Source organism: Pleurodeles waltl, chromosome 2_1 (genome assembly GCF_031143425.1).
Source record: "Pleurodeles waltl isolate 20211129_DDA chromosome 2_1, aPleWal1.hap1.20221129, whole genome shotgun sequence".
In the NCBI taxonomy this organism is placed as follows: domain Eukaryota; kingdom Metazoa; phylum Chordata; class Amphibia; order Caudata; family Salamandridae; genus Pleurodeles; species Pleurodeles waltl.
Window position 1 is genome coordinate 687,859,481 of NC_090438.1, and position 15,371 is coordinate 687,874,851.

General features: G+C 44.4%; 1 protein-coding gene across 2 annotated transcripts in view; it reads left to right on the top strand.

Annotated features, from left to right (window-relative positions):
- DDC (dopa decarboxylase) overlaps positions 1–15,371 on the top strand; it is a 505,341-nt gene that overhangs the window by 61,106 nt on the left and 428,864 nt on the right. The window contains exon 1 of one of the 2 annotated variants that reach the window (XM_069216865.1): positions 7,943–8,099. The exons of the other annotated variant lie outside the window; for it this stretch is intronic. The gene's annotated coding sequence lies outside the window, so the exon portion shown is untranslated. Of the gene's footprint in view, positions 1–7,942; positions 8,100–15,371 lie in introns of those variants that run through there. 2 annotated transcript variants of the gene reach the window in all.

The window sequence follows — 15,371 nt, forward strand, 5'->3', positions numbered from 1 at the left end:
GCATAAAAGAGCAGCAGATACCGTTTGCATACTTTGTTTGCCTTTTATTGGAGCTTATATTTTAACAAGTGGCAAATAACACTTACTAGTGCAAATCGTCTTTGTGTTGGGGTATGTTTGTTTTCTCAATTTGTGTGGCTTTACAGTTGTATTATGCATACCAGAAGTGATATGAGGCCCATCAGATAACATCTCTACTTGGAGTGACGCCTCCAGGAAATACTAAAGTCGGATTAAAAAAATTCCATAGGAGACATTTTATGCACCATTGTGGTGGAGGTATCCCTTTTTACAGTGGACTTTGTAGACCGACAGTATTTAGGCATAACTTTCATAGTGCTGGGATTTTTCATCCCAAACTGGCTGTCTATACCATGAAAGGATGCACTTCAGGGAGAGTTCCACGCCAAATATCAGAAATGAGGCCATAATGCCATGTTGAACATGTCCAAAGCCGTTCAATTAAAAATAGTCATGCAGGACAATGGGAGCTGAGCAAATGAACAGAATGTGAGCAGCTGTTTTTTGCAGAACTTTTGATTTTGTGCTCTATTTTGTGCAAACTGCATCCTTGCACCTAAGATGGATGTAAGCACTCATTTTGTAAATTGTTGCTTTAAATGCCAGGTTTACATTTTGCCTTGTTTGATGCAATTTTCCCAAAATTTCACCTAATTATGCAGAAAGAAATTACCTGAATTTGCACCCACTAGAAATTATGCAATTATACCAAGTCGCATAATTTTAAGATTGTTTGTTTAAAAATGCTATCACAAGACCACAGGAAGAATTCAAACAAAAAGGGAATGGCCTACTCCAGGGGGGGTTTCGGATGGTCTGGGAATACAACAGGAATGCTCGCTTTCTCCCCTGTTGTTTGACCTGTTGGTGGAGCCACTGGCAGAATAGGTGAGGAAGGGCACCTTAGTGAGAGTCTTTCTTTGGGAACCAGATGGCGAGGATGTTATTTCGTTATACGCAGGGAACATATTGATGTACCTAGCTCACCTTATGCATTTGATCCAGATGGTTTTAGAAATACTTTTAAATTACATGTGCGCATCAATATAAACCGGCATAAATCAATGGCCTCCCACTTACTGACTTGGAGCCAGGAATGGACATATCCCTACAATTGGCTAGAGAGGAATTTGAATACCTAGGGCTCTAAATCACAATAGACCATAAGGAGTTCAGACAACATAACCTGGGCCAGGTTCTAAATGGTTTTAAACCTGATACATTGCAGTGGAGACAACCTCTACTGTCAATGATGCGAGATCCACAATATGTAAAATGACCATGTTCCTAAAGTTTTCTTGGACAGGACTGTTTCTTTAGGTAAGTTGACACCTTGACAAGCTCATTTGTTTGGGATGGGGGATGCACATAATTGCACTCCACACTTTAATGAGGGGTCCGTAGGATGGAGATATTGCACTGCCTGATCTCCAGTTTAATTATTGTGCCATGCAGCTGTTGGTTATAAATGACTAGGCATTTCCCATCCAGCAGGAACCCTCAATGGCTGGCAGGAGGGTGATGGCCTCTCGGGGTTATCATGAAAGAACTATATACGCATAGGTTGCTCCAGTCAATACCTACTCCTACAGCTTTGGTCATAATAATGTGGAAACAGGCCACCTGGGAATGAGCTGGCATGTCCATTTCTCTATGGAGATCTCCTGTGGGATTCGGAAATACTTAAAGGGCTGAAGAATCTGAGAAGGTTTCGTAGATGGAATCTTTTGGGGATAACTAAATTAGGCGACGTCTGGGGAGCACAAGGCTTGCTCTTATTTGAAGACTTCTGCTTGCAATTTGAGCTCATGGACTTCCAGAGCTTCAAATATATGCTGGTTAGACACAAAGTCATGAAATACTCCAAATTGCTGCAGGGGCCAGAGGAAAAGTCACCTCTGCATTATAGGGCTTTATTGCACCACTGCATAAACATGCATTGTCATTGGTCTATAAAACTATACTAAATAGTTGTCACCCATCTGTGACTAACCTCATGTAAAGGTGGGAACAAGACTTGGGAATCCTGGAAGATGCAGATTGTCAGGGGGGTCCTGCTGGTTCCCCTGAGGGGTCACAATTAGAACGAGATTTAGGGTGATACAACTCAAGATCTTACATCAAACATATTACAACTTAACTAGGCCCCTAAAGATAGGCCGGGTGGGAGATAATAGTTTTCAAGAGGATGTCAACTGCAAGGTACACTTATACATACTTTATGGGCCCTTCCAAGGATCCAGGGGTTCTGGTCTGGGGAGGAGTGGAGACTTAGAATGGTAACTGAGTTAGAGGTCCATCTAAATGCACATGTGGTCTGCCTTGGCATTTGAGGAGAACAGGCACTGTCCAAATATAAGTTGTTGTTCTGTAATGTTGCACTTATGATCACTAGAAGAGACGTGGTACAAGGTTGGGGGGCTCTTCGGTTGTGAGATGGGCCCAGAACTTGGACTGATACATGCCAGTGGAAGAAGCTGTACGTAAAGTAAGGGGATGCCCCCAGAAATCTGCCATAAATTGGGGCTTGTGGTGCGAGGCCCAAGACACGAAATTATGATATCATCCAGCTTGAGATGGACATAGATATGGGAACTCTTTCAGGTGGTGCGCGCGGACAGACATTCCCATCGTTCAGAATAAACGATGATGGGATAAATGCCAATATGTAAACTCCTGTCTAAATGCAATGTGACTGATCACACGAGCGGATGACAACACGTTGAGGAGTGATGTTTTCTTTGTACATATGCAAAACTGAAATGAATAAAACTATTAAAAAAACATGAATGCAAATAAAAAGAACACGAGCGGTCACTGTTTGATGTACTTGTGTTTTTGAGCTAATTATTTAGTTCAAAATGCATGCTCGTGTTCAAAATGAAAGCTAAAGCTCATTTTGCACTAACATATAGAGCTAAATGGCAGGTTTGCATTTTGCAGAATTTTTCCAAATTTGCAAGTAATTATGCAAAAGGAAATTGCACGCATTTTACAAAGTGACAGTGGTGCTTCCTTCTCATGGTCTTTTGGGAGGCAATTGCAGGACAGAAACTCAAGCAGGTGGCATGCTATGCACTATTTTCCTTTGTTTGCAATGCTGCTGGACAGAGGGAGAGGGGGAAGAGAAGAAACAGGTTGGTGGTGACAACTTAAAAAAAGCCTCAACTTTCATCACATTTCATTTATATTATCAGACCCATGACTGGAGGGTATGATCCGAATAGCGCTCACATTTGTTTTGTAAAAAGGTATAATATTTATTTTATGATTCTTCTAAAACATTACTTTTGTTCAATAGATAGCAATGAAACATTAAAGCATGACTATCGTCTCTACTTTGAAACTTTGTTATCTGTTCTATTAGGCAAAGTGTAGTCCGCAGCACAGCATCTTATCACAACACTTAAACATGAAGCAGGAAGTGCATGTAAAAATACTATAATTTTTTTACAGTTACTCTTTTTCGAGCTATACACAGTGGCGAAACTACAGATGCTTCCAGGCAAGTGTGACTTGGCAGTTTGCACGCCGGAAGCACTGGGCCTTTCTGTGCAAGATAGAGCTTAACATTGTGTTACATTTTTCAAAGTTCACTAACACTCCTGCAATCTATAGAATCCAATTCCCACCTCCGGTGTTTAAAAACAGCGCGGACAAACCCAATAGGTCTTGCTGTTTTTCTACAGCATAATCGCATACCCTTGCAAAGCTGTAATCACAATTTTCAAAAGGAAGGCCCAAATACTTCAAACTCTTAGTAAAGGCCCTTCGACAAAGACAGATCAGCCGCAGCTGTAACTAGAGGTGCCTTGAGTCAGATACAGATGCGTCCAGTGGCTACGGACAGTACTTTAAATCAATGCTACGGGTCGTTCACACAGACAAGCCTCTCATCAATGTCCACCTATGACCCCTCACACGCAGGATTCGAAAGAATCATGAACAGATCAAATGCCCTCGAATTACTCCTTTTGTTAAAAGCGGAATGGAATAATGTTAAATATCTTGACTCTTTTTGGGTAGCCAATTTACCAATAAGGTATGGATTCAACATATAAATTTGTATATTCACTCTAGCAAATCTCGTGATTTCCCTGTTTTACATTGCTGAAGTACAAATACCAAATGCTGGGTTATGACTGAACGTCATAATTGAGACTTTGGTTGCGTCTACTGTATGTTTTGAAGAAGTGACACAAATATCAGTAGATAGAGCCAATCAATCATATATATAACATACATGCAATTGATACTCAGAGGAAGAAACTTAGAGAGGGAAAGAGAGAGGAAAAGGTCTGTTGAAAGAGGGAAAGATGGATATGATGAAGCAAGAGGAGAGCAACACTAAGTGAGAGCATGGGCATCCGCAGAAATGTTTTCGGGGGAGCGGGCATCATTTTAACGTCATCCATTCTCTGAACATAGTTATTATAGTGCTGGTATGGTATCACTATGGCAGCTGTAGTGTTACGCTGCATTGTGAGCCTGAATACGAGGCTGTACTTAAATCTGGGGCAGGGGTGGGAAAGCCCAAGCACCTTTGACCCCGCCTCCCTGTGGACGCCCATGAGTGACAGTGAGTAAAGAAATGAGTGTAGCAGCTGGAGAGACAAGTGAAAAAGTGAAGGAAAGGTGGAAGGGAAGCTGGGGTGAGAGCTGTGAAAGCTGACATGAGAGGAAAGGGGGGGAGGGGGGGCATGCACTCCCACTGAGTGCTAAAAGGCATATGTCATAGAAATATGCAAAATGAAAAATACTTCATTGATGTCAATCTTAAGAACGGGGAGAAGCCATTAATTCAGGATCAAGGAGCTGAGCTGGGGATAAAAGCCAGCAGCCTATTAACAGGGTGCAGTCCGAAAGCCCACTCAGACGCCCTGTTTGCAAGCTGCCCGTTAAATTCTGACATGTGTGGTAACTTCTGTTATCACACTTGCTAAATTGTGATACAGGGGAGATGAGATTTATTGGGTGCAATATGCACCACACCAATTACTGATCAACTCGTAAACAAGGCCTAAGAATATGTAAATTATGGATGACAGGAGGTCTCTCTGAGAACCCAAGCACTAAGTCGCTAGACCTAAAAATGACATACCAAAACACACGCTTTAGAAAGTAAAAACTGGTGTGGTGTTTTATGTATTAAAAAAGGATGTTATCTATTTATGTAATGCTCACTTCCTAATGCAATAATGAGTTTTATTTTGAATGCTATCAAAATATGCTTTAGTGTATAGTGATGAGGGTGAAACATCAAAGGGATACCTCATTTTATTGCTAGAACAATGCAGCCTCACAATTTGTTCCTATCTAGTACATTTTCCCTCTAATACATTATCAGATTATTTTTTGTAGTCACAGAAAAATGCTACATTATGGCAATGCAAGTTCTAGTACATAAGTGGATATTAAAAAAATGGGCTTGTTATATTTACATAAATATGCTTTTGATCTCAGATTCATCCAGGAAATTGGGTATTTTTTAGTATGCACTCTGCAAAGAAGTTCATCTCATGGCCAGAAAATGGCAGCCAGCTTCTCGGTCTTGATTATGTCTGGTATTCCTTGCACCAAGATTCTTCTAGAATCAGAAATTATTTTACATTGAAGATGATATGGTCCTGATGAAGGCAGTCTGCAGCAGTGGCATATGTTCCCCAGACCACAGTTTTTGGAAGAAATCCAGTATGGCCCACTGCCGTAGTTCCTCAAATAGCTCTGACATCTGCCACAATCAGACTGACTTTGTTTTACCACGCACTGGTATGGATGACTCTGTTTTGGGTACTCTGGTACCAAGTGGATCAGGATTGGGAACAACATCGGCCCCTAATGAGCTATTTGACAGCTACAAAGTAGTTGGGATAATCAGTAAATTGACTTGTGTCCCTGTCACAATTTTCATTTCTTCCACAATTTGCCCTTGCTGGACATCAAAATAAGATGCTATTTATGAATGGTATATTTGTATCCTTCAGCAACAGAGAGAGAGAGAAAGGCAGCGAGAGAGAGATGGATGGAAATCTCAATTTATGACTGTGAAACAATCGTAATTACTGCTTATTGACCCGTGATGGCAATGATGTATTTGCTATTTACAGCAAGCAATAGCAACGCCAATAGGTCTGGGTTGTAATTCATATTCTTTGTAGGTCATCAGGTGGTCACCTGGCCTTTGAGAAGACAATGCTTAAGATGCCTTAGGACAAAGCAGATAACATTTCCAGATAGACTTGGAAGAGTTCTACGGATGAGTCCCCAGTTTCACACAAGCATGGCTGAAAGTAGTCCTTTTTTGCCCAGAGAGTGGCAAGAATGGCCAATAAATGATGGTATAGATGAAATATAGATTGATGTTGTTCCAGTGCCTTTTTGAAGACCCTACCCTACCCGATTTTATAGCTTTTCGTAGAACTATTTCAGCAGGTCATTCATTTCTTTTGATATGGGGAGCCGCCGCTTTGAGGGCAGTAGGTCTAAATTAGTGTAAGGTATTCAGAATGTGTAACAGACTCTCATAAATAGGTAAGAGGTTATCCTGGAAGGCATGCAAAAGGTTGTCACACAAAATAATAGTGAAGTTGACTGTCCGTATGACTAGTGTGTTTCGTTGCTTCCTTATCTTCTGACAGTAGCCTTAGAAGAGCCTGGGGTGTGATTGTTAATAATGCAGGATAAGGAGGGAAGACGTTTAATAACTTCTTGCTTGGATTAACACAATTGCTACATTTAATCAGTCTATTTTATGAATCACCCAGTCTGTGAAAGTTTGTTTTATGTTTCATTGTTAATGTGCATGTGTGTTTTGCATGTGTTTTTTAATTAGTTGTACATTTATTTTGAAAATGTTTACCCCTTATCTGATTTCACATCTTGGGATATTGCTTCCTACGATGTAATGGATGTCAAAGTTTTTGTGTAGTCACTTCCTGTGAAGTCATCAAATGTGCTAATTAATGCTGATGCTTACAGTTTTTTGAAAATCCACTAATGTATTTAAGTGCACCGCACATATTCCTGCTTTCCAACTCGTAAAGCAAAGGTCCCAAAAACTTTAAACTAAAAATACTACATGTGTATTTTTTCTAATTTCTACACATAATAGGAGGTTGAAGACTTCTAGTGAGCACCCAGGATTTGTATGGTAACAGCATGCCAAGAGATAGTGCGTCATGTTGTCCTTCTAACTGCTATGTAAGGATGTGTGGCTTAAATACAAGTGCGACAGTTGACCAGGCTAAATGCAGGGATCATCATAGCCATTGCAAACGTTTATGCAAAGATGCTTATTTTATTTTATTCCTTATATGCTTGTTTTCTACTGTCGCGTTATCATTTTGTTGTCCTGCCTTAGTTTTTTTTCTCTCTTTACTTCCAGTGGACTTTTGACTGTCAACAGTGTTTCTAAGAATTAGGCTTCAGAGTTCAGATTTTGTCACTTCAGTTACAATTGACAAGTGTTTGTCTTCAAGGTCAATCCAGCCTAAAAGTTGATTTTTATCTTCGGTGATTTATTACACCCTTTTTTGAGACGTAATTCCAGATCGAAGCCCCGATTTTTTTTTTTTTTTATGTAAGCCTACGTTCGACTTCATCAGATTCACTTTTTTCCCCGTGAAATTCCAACGATCTCTTGAAATCCGGTATTTGCTTTGTAGCTTGTAACAGGTCAGAGAAAGATGCCTCTTCTGTTAAATTTGAAAACAATCTAAAACAACACCTGATTTATGCCGCTTCGCAAGTGACCTATTAGGGACAGCCATTGGTGGACTTTGGCCTGCTTGTTATCAAGTTCCCGTTCCGAACTGTGTGCTCTACAAAATGTTAGTTTCCGTCGTTCGTCAACTATCTGTCCCCAGTCACCCTTTCTCCAGCCCTTTGCTTCTCTGTCCGGTATTAATGCGTCACCTTCCCCCAGCACTGACGTCTTGGGAGAGTTCAAACTCCAGCCGCACTCACTAACAGGAAGGTCCGTCGTTGGCTCTGTCGCTGGAGTTTTGAGACTCTGCCCTGCTCCAGCAACCCTCATCCAGGTGTTTAAACTGTCCACTGAGCTCCTGAGAAGCACACACGTGAGTTTATCTGATAAAGGTACTGAACTAGGGTCCACTTCCTTCAGTGCTTAATTTGAGCTGATGGTTGCGGGGAAGAGGGTTTGGAGGGGAGGGCACTCCGGTACTCATTTTTATGGCCCAGCACTTATTTGTCCTCAACATCCTTTGTTTCCGAGCGAGAGACAGAAAAAAACAAAAGGCACAAGAGACAGATGGGAAAACAGTGACAAAGGGAAAAAGCTTGGATAAAGAAGAACCTGCAAGGGTGAGATAAAGAGGTAGGCAATGTCTGCTGGTGGATTAAAGGACATTAACTGGAATCAAGACTACGCAGCCTTTGTAGTTAACACCCCACCCTTCAATAGTGTTCGCCTCGGGCTTCTGAGCAAACTATGGGCCCAGGCAATTATTTTTGAACAAATTAAGCCCTGTCTTTGCCTTCCTTATCGATGGAAGCTGGAGTTCTCAACTCAGTGAGAGCCCAACATCACACATACTTTTTCTGACTTTGGTAAGGAAACTGGTGTCTCTGATGTTGCACAACAAGGTGCACTGTTTAGGGACTGGACTGAATGAACACAACTGCAGCAGGTAACGGTGGCCAGACGACGAAATGTAGCACCTATGGGCTTCATTCAGAATTTATGGGTTTCAATCTATTAATCCAGTTTCCTAGAATCAAACAAATATGTGTTTGGCAGATCACAAAGGGCATCTGTAACCAGGGCTGGATTTAGCATTGGTGGTGCCGAGTGCAACAATCTTTTTTGGTGCCCTTTTTTCCTCGACCTCCTCCGGATTCCCTCACTACCACCCAGAGAAAGTGCCCCTCATCTCTCTCCATAGCCCTTCTGTCAAATTAAATCAAATCATTAACATTTATAAAGCACGCTACTCACCCGTGCGGGTCTCAAGGCGCCAGGGGAAAAGGGCGGGGTTCAGGTGGTGGTGTTCGCGGGTAGCGTTCTTGAGGGCGGTCATGTTGTCAGCGGTTTGGTCTTTGCGCTAGGCCTTCTCGAGGGCGCAACAAGTTTTCTTCGATTCTTTGAGGGTGTCAGAGAACCAGAGAGGTTTTTTGGTGTTGGCCTGTCGATGCGTGCGTTTGAGGGGTGCAAGGTTGTCTGCGCAGTTGGAGATCCAGTTCGTGAGGCTGAGGGCTGCGTCGTTGGGGTCGGTGGTGAGGGTGGGTTGGTTGGCGGCGAGTGCGGAGAAGAGTTGCTCTTCGGGGATTTTGTTCCACTGTCGACGAGGGATGGGTTGAGTGCGGAGGTGGCGGATCTCGCGTCGGAATGTGAAATGTACACAGCTGTGGTCGGTCCAGTGTAGAGCGGAGGTGTGGCTGAAGAAGACGTGTTTGCTGGCGGAGAAGATAGGGTCAAGCATGTGTCCGGCGATGTGGGTGGCGGTGTTCACCAGTTGCTTGAGGCCGAGGTTGGCGAGGTTGTCGAGCAGGGTGGTGGTGTTGGGGTCGTTGTTTTGTTCCAGATGGAAGTTGAGGTCGCCTAGGAGGATGTAGTCCGGCGAAGCGAGGGCGTGCGGGGAGATGAAGTCGGCGATGGCGTCGCTGAAAGGGGCGCGCGGTCCGGGAGGACGGTAGACGAGGGTCTCAGCTATCCACATAAAGTACGTATCTGTTCTTTGTAGCAGAAATTACAACCTCACTGTGCTACTTTATGACTAAACGAAAATGCCACTAGACAAAACTCCAATCTTTCTCTCTAGCAGGAACATTATTCACAAGAATTATTTTGAGATTTTTATAGCTGCAAGATTCACCGCAAGGAACTCTGCAATAGGTGTTTTTAAATCCTAAATTATTGCTAAACACAGTGCCCCCCGAGTTAGTGCCCCCTCCAACCAGGTCAGCACCCAGTGCGGCCACACCAGTCGCACCACTCTAAAGCGTCTCTACCTGTAACTGTTGCAAATCAAATGTCCTGGAGATGAATATTAGAAAAGTTGAATGGTTTTACTATTGAAAGAGTTGTTATATATGTATGTGTGTGTATGTATATATATATATATATATATATATATATATATACATACATACATATATATGTGTATTTGTACATACTCAGTTTTCTCCCTCGTGCTGTCTCTCAAAAAGGTGCCAGAAGTTGTAAGTCATATGTACAAAGTGTGTTTTATTTTCTAATTGCTGCTACTGACTCATTTCTACCTGGCAGGTCTTGCCCAGGACATTTACACAACACATTTTGATATTGCCATTGATCAAAAGCTTCCAGGTCAAAATAATTTGAGAGCAGCCATAAAAAAGAAACATAATTGAAATAAAGAACATTTTGCAGTTATGTTATACGGGTGTTCGCACCTTATCTTGTGAGTTAGGAAAACATTTGTATGGTATACTGACTGGAGAGCCTTACCCACGTGTGTTGCAAATGAAGGCAGCTGATAATAAAAATAAATCTATCTATTGTGTCAACAATTTTCAATTCTATTAAGGACACAGAGGTGAGGATTATGCTTTCTCTTTCTTTACTGAGAAAATCACAGCAGCCAATCAGAGTTAAACATTAAAAAAGCTATGTATCCCAACATTCCCAGTAGTCCATAAAATGCCCAATCCCAGGCCTGCTCTCCATATAAATGTCTCTGCCTCTTTAGTCTTTCCTTTTCTTTCTAATAACCCAACATGATAACCTGCAGACTTCGTGCATCTGGAAATAGTAAAGGATACTCCTGTAGGAGTAAATACTCTACCTGCTAAGTCCAGTGTTCTGATATCAGATACTCGTCTGCCTGATAGGAGATGTAGCAATACTGTAAGTTTGGCCGACAACTGTTTGCGAGAGAGATCATCATCACACGGCCAGTTTCTCAGAAACCTTAGGACAACGTTTACGTCCCATAACGTTGTATATCTAGGTTGAGGGGGTTTAACCATTGTGATGCCCTTCAAGAGTTTAGAAACCAGGGGATGTTCACCTACCGGCTTACTCTCAATCTGTGGATGTCCTGCAGAAATAGCAGACCTGAAGTTATTAATGGTTCTATAAGCCAAACCCTGAGTGGGCAAATCCGACAGAAAATTGACGATTATGCTAATGTGGGCCCCCAAGGGATCAATACTCCGCTCACTGCACCAACCCATCCATCATTTCCAAGAAGCTTTGTATCTCTTATGGGTGGAAGGAGCCCAGGATTGGGATAAGAAGAACATAGCGTCACTCAAAACGCACAGCATGTGCCAACGTTTCCTGGCCATGAGGGACAAGAGCCCCTGCATTATCAGAGGATGAGGAAGTTCCCCCGGATCCAGGAGTAAGGATGGAAAGGATGGGAGGAGAATCGGAGATGCACATGATAGAGACATCGCCACTGGAAACCACGACTGAGCCTTCCAAAGAGGGGTCACCAGAATAATTTCCGCCAACTGTCTCTTCATCTGAGAGTACTCTCTGAATCATAGAGAATGGAAGGAACACACATAGGAGATTCCTGGACCAGTCCTGGAGAAAAGCATCTGACTCCAGGGCCAGAGGGTCCGTTCTCCAGCTGTATAATCGTGGGAGCTGAGTGTTGAGTCATGACGCAAAAAGGTCAATTGAACACTCGCCCCACCGCATCGTCATAGCGAGAAAAATTGACTGATGAAGTCTCCAGTTGCTACCATCCCTCAAAAAGCGAGAGTTCCAGACCACTACCACATTGGAGCGTCCCGGAATGTATTCTGCCATCACTGAGATCTGGTGTTGATGGCAAAAATGCCAAAAGTCCTTGGCAATGTCTGCCAGGACGCGAGACCTGGTCCCGCCCAGGCAATTTATGTACCTTACTGCCGGTATGTTGTCCATACATAATAATATGCAACCATTGGCCTTGTGAAGAGAGAGGGAGCGAATCACAAAAGCTCCTGCCAGCAGCTCCAAGTAATTGATGTGAAGGGTAAGCTCTTTTGGAGACCAACGGCCTCCCGTTTCCACTGTCCCGCATTGGGCTCCCCAACCCCACTGACTGGCATCTGACTCTATTATTATCTCGGGAGAAGACTCAAATATTGCTTTGCCATTCCAGACATCCATGTGATCCAGCCACCAACGGATCTCTGACCTGGCCTCGTCCGTCAGAGAAATCTGTTCTGAATAACATAACCCTTTGCAAAGATGAAGGATCTTCAACCGTTGAAGGGCCCGGTATTGCAGAGGGCCCAGAAATATTGCTTGAATAGAAGAGGCCAGAAGCCCCACAAGGCGAGCAAGGGTTCTCAATGATATATTCGGAGAGGCAAGGGCTCTCCGTAACTCTTTCTTGATCAGAGATTGTTTCAGAAGAGGTCATCTTAGCTGCGCTTTGACAGAATCTACCTGAAGCCTAAGAATGTTATGCATTGTGAGGGAATTGTAATTGACTTCTTTGAATTTATCAAAAAACATAGTTCCTGAAAAAGTCGAATGGTCCACGCCAGATGCTCTAAAACCAAATCCTTGGTTTGTTCCATAATCAGAATGTTGTCTAGGTAAATGATGAGGCATACGCCTTGTTCCCGAAGGAATTGTACTACTGACCTCAGAAGCTTGGTGAAGCACCAATGGGCCAAAGACAGACCGAAAGGAAGGACTGAGAACTCGAACCATAGGTTTCGCCAACGGAATTGGAAGAAACGATGATGAGGTGCGAAGATTGGCACCGTTAAATAGGCGTCCTTGAGATCTAGCTGAACAAGCCAATCTCCTCTTGCAAGAGATCTCTTAACAGATTTGTGCCTTCCATCTTGAAATGTAGGTATACTATGCAAGAGTTGAAAACCTTTAAGTTTAGGACTAAACGGTAACCCCCACCTTTTTTCTGCACTAAAAAGATCGTGCTGACAAAACCTGTAGGGTGAGGGGTTGTTTGCGCAGAAGAGAAGCCATTTTGTCGTCTATGAAAGAGTTTTCTGCTTGGGAAAAATGCAGATTGGGGGGAATAGTTTGTTGCCTGGGAGAGGAGTAAAACTCCAGTTTGTACCCTTGAACTGTTTGAAAAACCCAAGGACCTTGAGATATACCTTCCCAAGCTTGAATATGTCATTTCAGTCTCCCCACCAGAACAACCTCTGAAAAGGGGATTATTCTCACCTGCTGTTGTCATGTCTGAGGTGTTGGCACCCCCTCTGCCACCACTCCTCTAGGCATGACCTCAGCCTCTCCTGTTCCATGAGGGGTAAAATCCTGAAGTGGCATGGTAGGAGCCTTAGGCGGTCATTCTGACCCTGGCGGTCAAAGACCGCCAGGGCGGAGGACCGCGGGAGCACCGCCGACAGGCCGGCGGTGCTCCAATGGGGATTCCGACCGCGGCGGTAAAGCCGCGGTCGGACCGGCACCACTGGCGGTCTCCCGCCAGTGTACCGCCGCCCCATTGAATCCACCAAGGCGGCGCAGCTTGCTGCGCCGCCGAGGGGATTCCGACCCCCCCTACCGCCATCCAGATCCCGGCGGTCCGACCGCCGGGAACCGGATGGCGGTAGGGGGGGTCGCGGGGCCCCTGGGGGCCCCTGCAGTGCCCATGCCACTGGCATGGGCATTGCAGGGGCCCCCGTAAGAGGGCCCCTAAATGTATTTCACTGTCTGCTGCGCAGACAGTGAAATACGCGACGGGTGCAACTGCACCCGTCGCACAGCTTCCACTCCGCCGGCTCGATTCCGAGCCGGCTTCATCGTGGAAGCCTCTTTCCCGCTGGGCTGGCGGGCGGCCTGAAGGCGACCACCCGCCAGCCCAGCGGGAAAGTCAGAATTACCGCCGCGGTCTTTCGACCGCGGAACGGTAACCTGACGGCGGGACTTTGGCGGGCGGCCTCCGCCGCCCGCCAAGGTCAGAATGAGGGCCTTAATCTTTTTGGGGATAGTTTGCAGAGGCCTGATAGAAACCTCGGCCTGGTGTTCGGCCTCAGTAGAGTCTGGCCCTCTGAAAAAGGCCCCCACATCTTCTTCATTGAGGCCTGAGCCTTGTCAAGGGGGGAAAAGGTGGAAACATATTTCCCTAAGTCTTTGACAAATTTATCACCGAACAAAAGACCATTAGCCAGAGTTCTTGGTTCTGATGGGGCCATTTCGACTAGTTTAGGATAAACCCTCATCAGAAAAGATTTATGGCGTTCTGTGGACATGGCACAATTGGCATTGCCAAGGAGGCACATAGCTCTTCATGCCCATTCCAACACCACTTCAGAGTCTAGTGGCGTGTTGGCCTCTTTCGCTTGAACTGCCAATTGGGTCCTACTAAGTCCAATAATTTGTCCTGGCAACCTCTCCAGGCTCAATCCAGGCCCTTCTTCGGGTCTTTTGCAAACTTTTTGAGGAAAGTGGCCATACTAGGGTCCAACACTGGGGTATCTGCCACCTTGCCTAAGAAAGAGGGACGCAGGCACTCAGATTGCAAGGTATTACACACGTCTTTGTTGAAACCTTTACGGATTCTCTCTTGCATATAGTGTGCCACTTCCATAGAGTGTACCCATTCTGTGGATCTGGGGTGGATAATATTTCCGGGTTCAAAAAATAAATTCTTCTGCACCACCGTCTCGTCGGTGGTATAATGAGACTTGTGCTTTCGCTTAAACTGTTGTTTTGGTTCATCCAGTGCTCTGTCTGAATCAGAGGACTGGGAAGCAGAGATGTGGGATGCCTCCGTGTGTGGTGCTGAGGGGGTAGGGAAAATTCTCTGAGATTGCAAGGAGTACCTATGCCCGTATTCGTGGTCTTTTAGAACCGAAGTGGCCATTTGCGCTAATATTTCTGCTGATGAAGCAGTCCCCATTGAGGCTCTCTGGGCAAGGCCCATGTCAGAAGATTGGGTATCCTGAACTAGTGTCTCAGAGGGGGGCTCCCCATCAGTTCTCTTTGGCCAAACCTCACCAGGGGTTGAGTGAAAGGTTTTAAAGCTTTTATTAGAGCCTGGTTAACAGAGTCCTGTACATGGTGAACCAGGGCCTGTACTAGTCCCGCCTCCATTTGATTTTCATATGGAATCGCAGGTTCATCCTGATAATATTCATCCTCTTCGGTGTAGTACGCCATTTTTATCACCAGAGGAGATGGAGGAGTTAAAAAAGGGGGGAGAGGGGGGACAGCCCCTGCAGGATAAAGCAGGAGACAAACTCCTAATCACGAAAGAGAGCAAAACTCTCAACACAACCCAAATCAGAGTGGAGGGAGCACCTGCACATAAAATTCCCCTAAGGCAGAGCCTATAATCGTTTATGCGCCCTGCCAGGCGTTCAGGTTTTTTTTTAGCAGTGAGGGACATGAAATGCTGCAAACGAAACAAATCTCTGTGTGAAAAGAG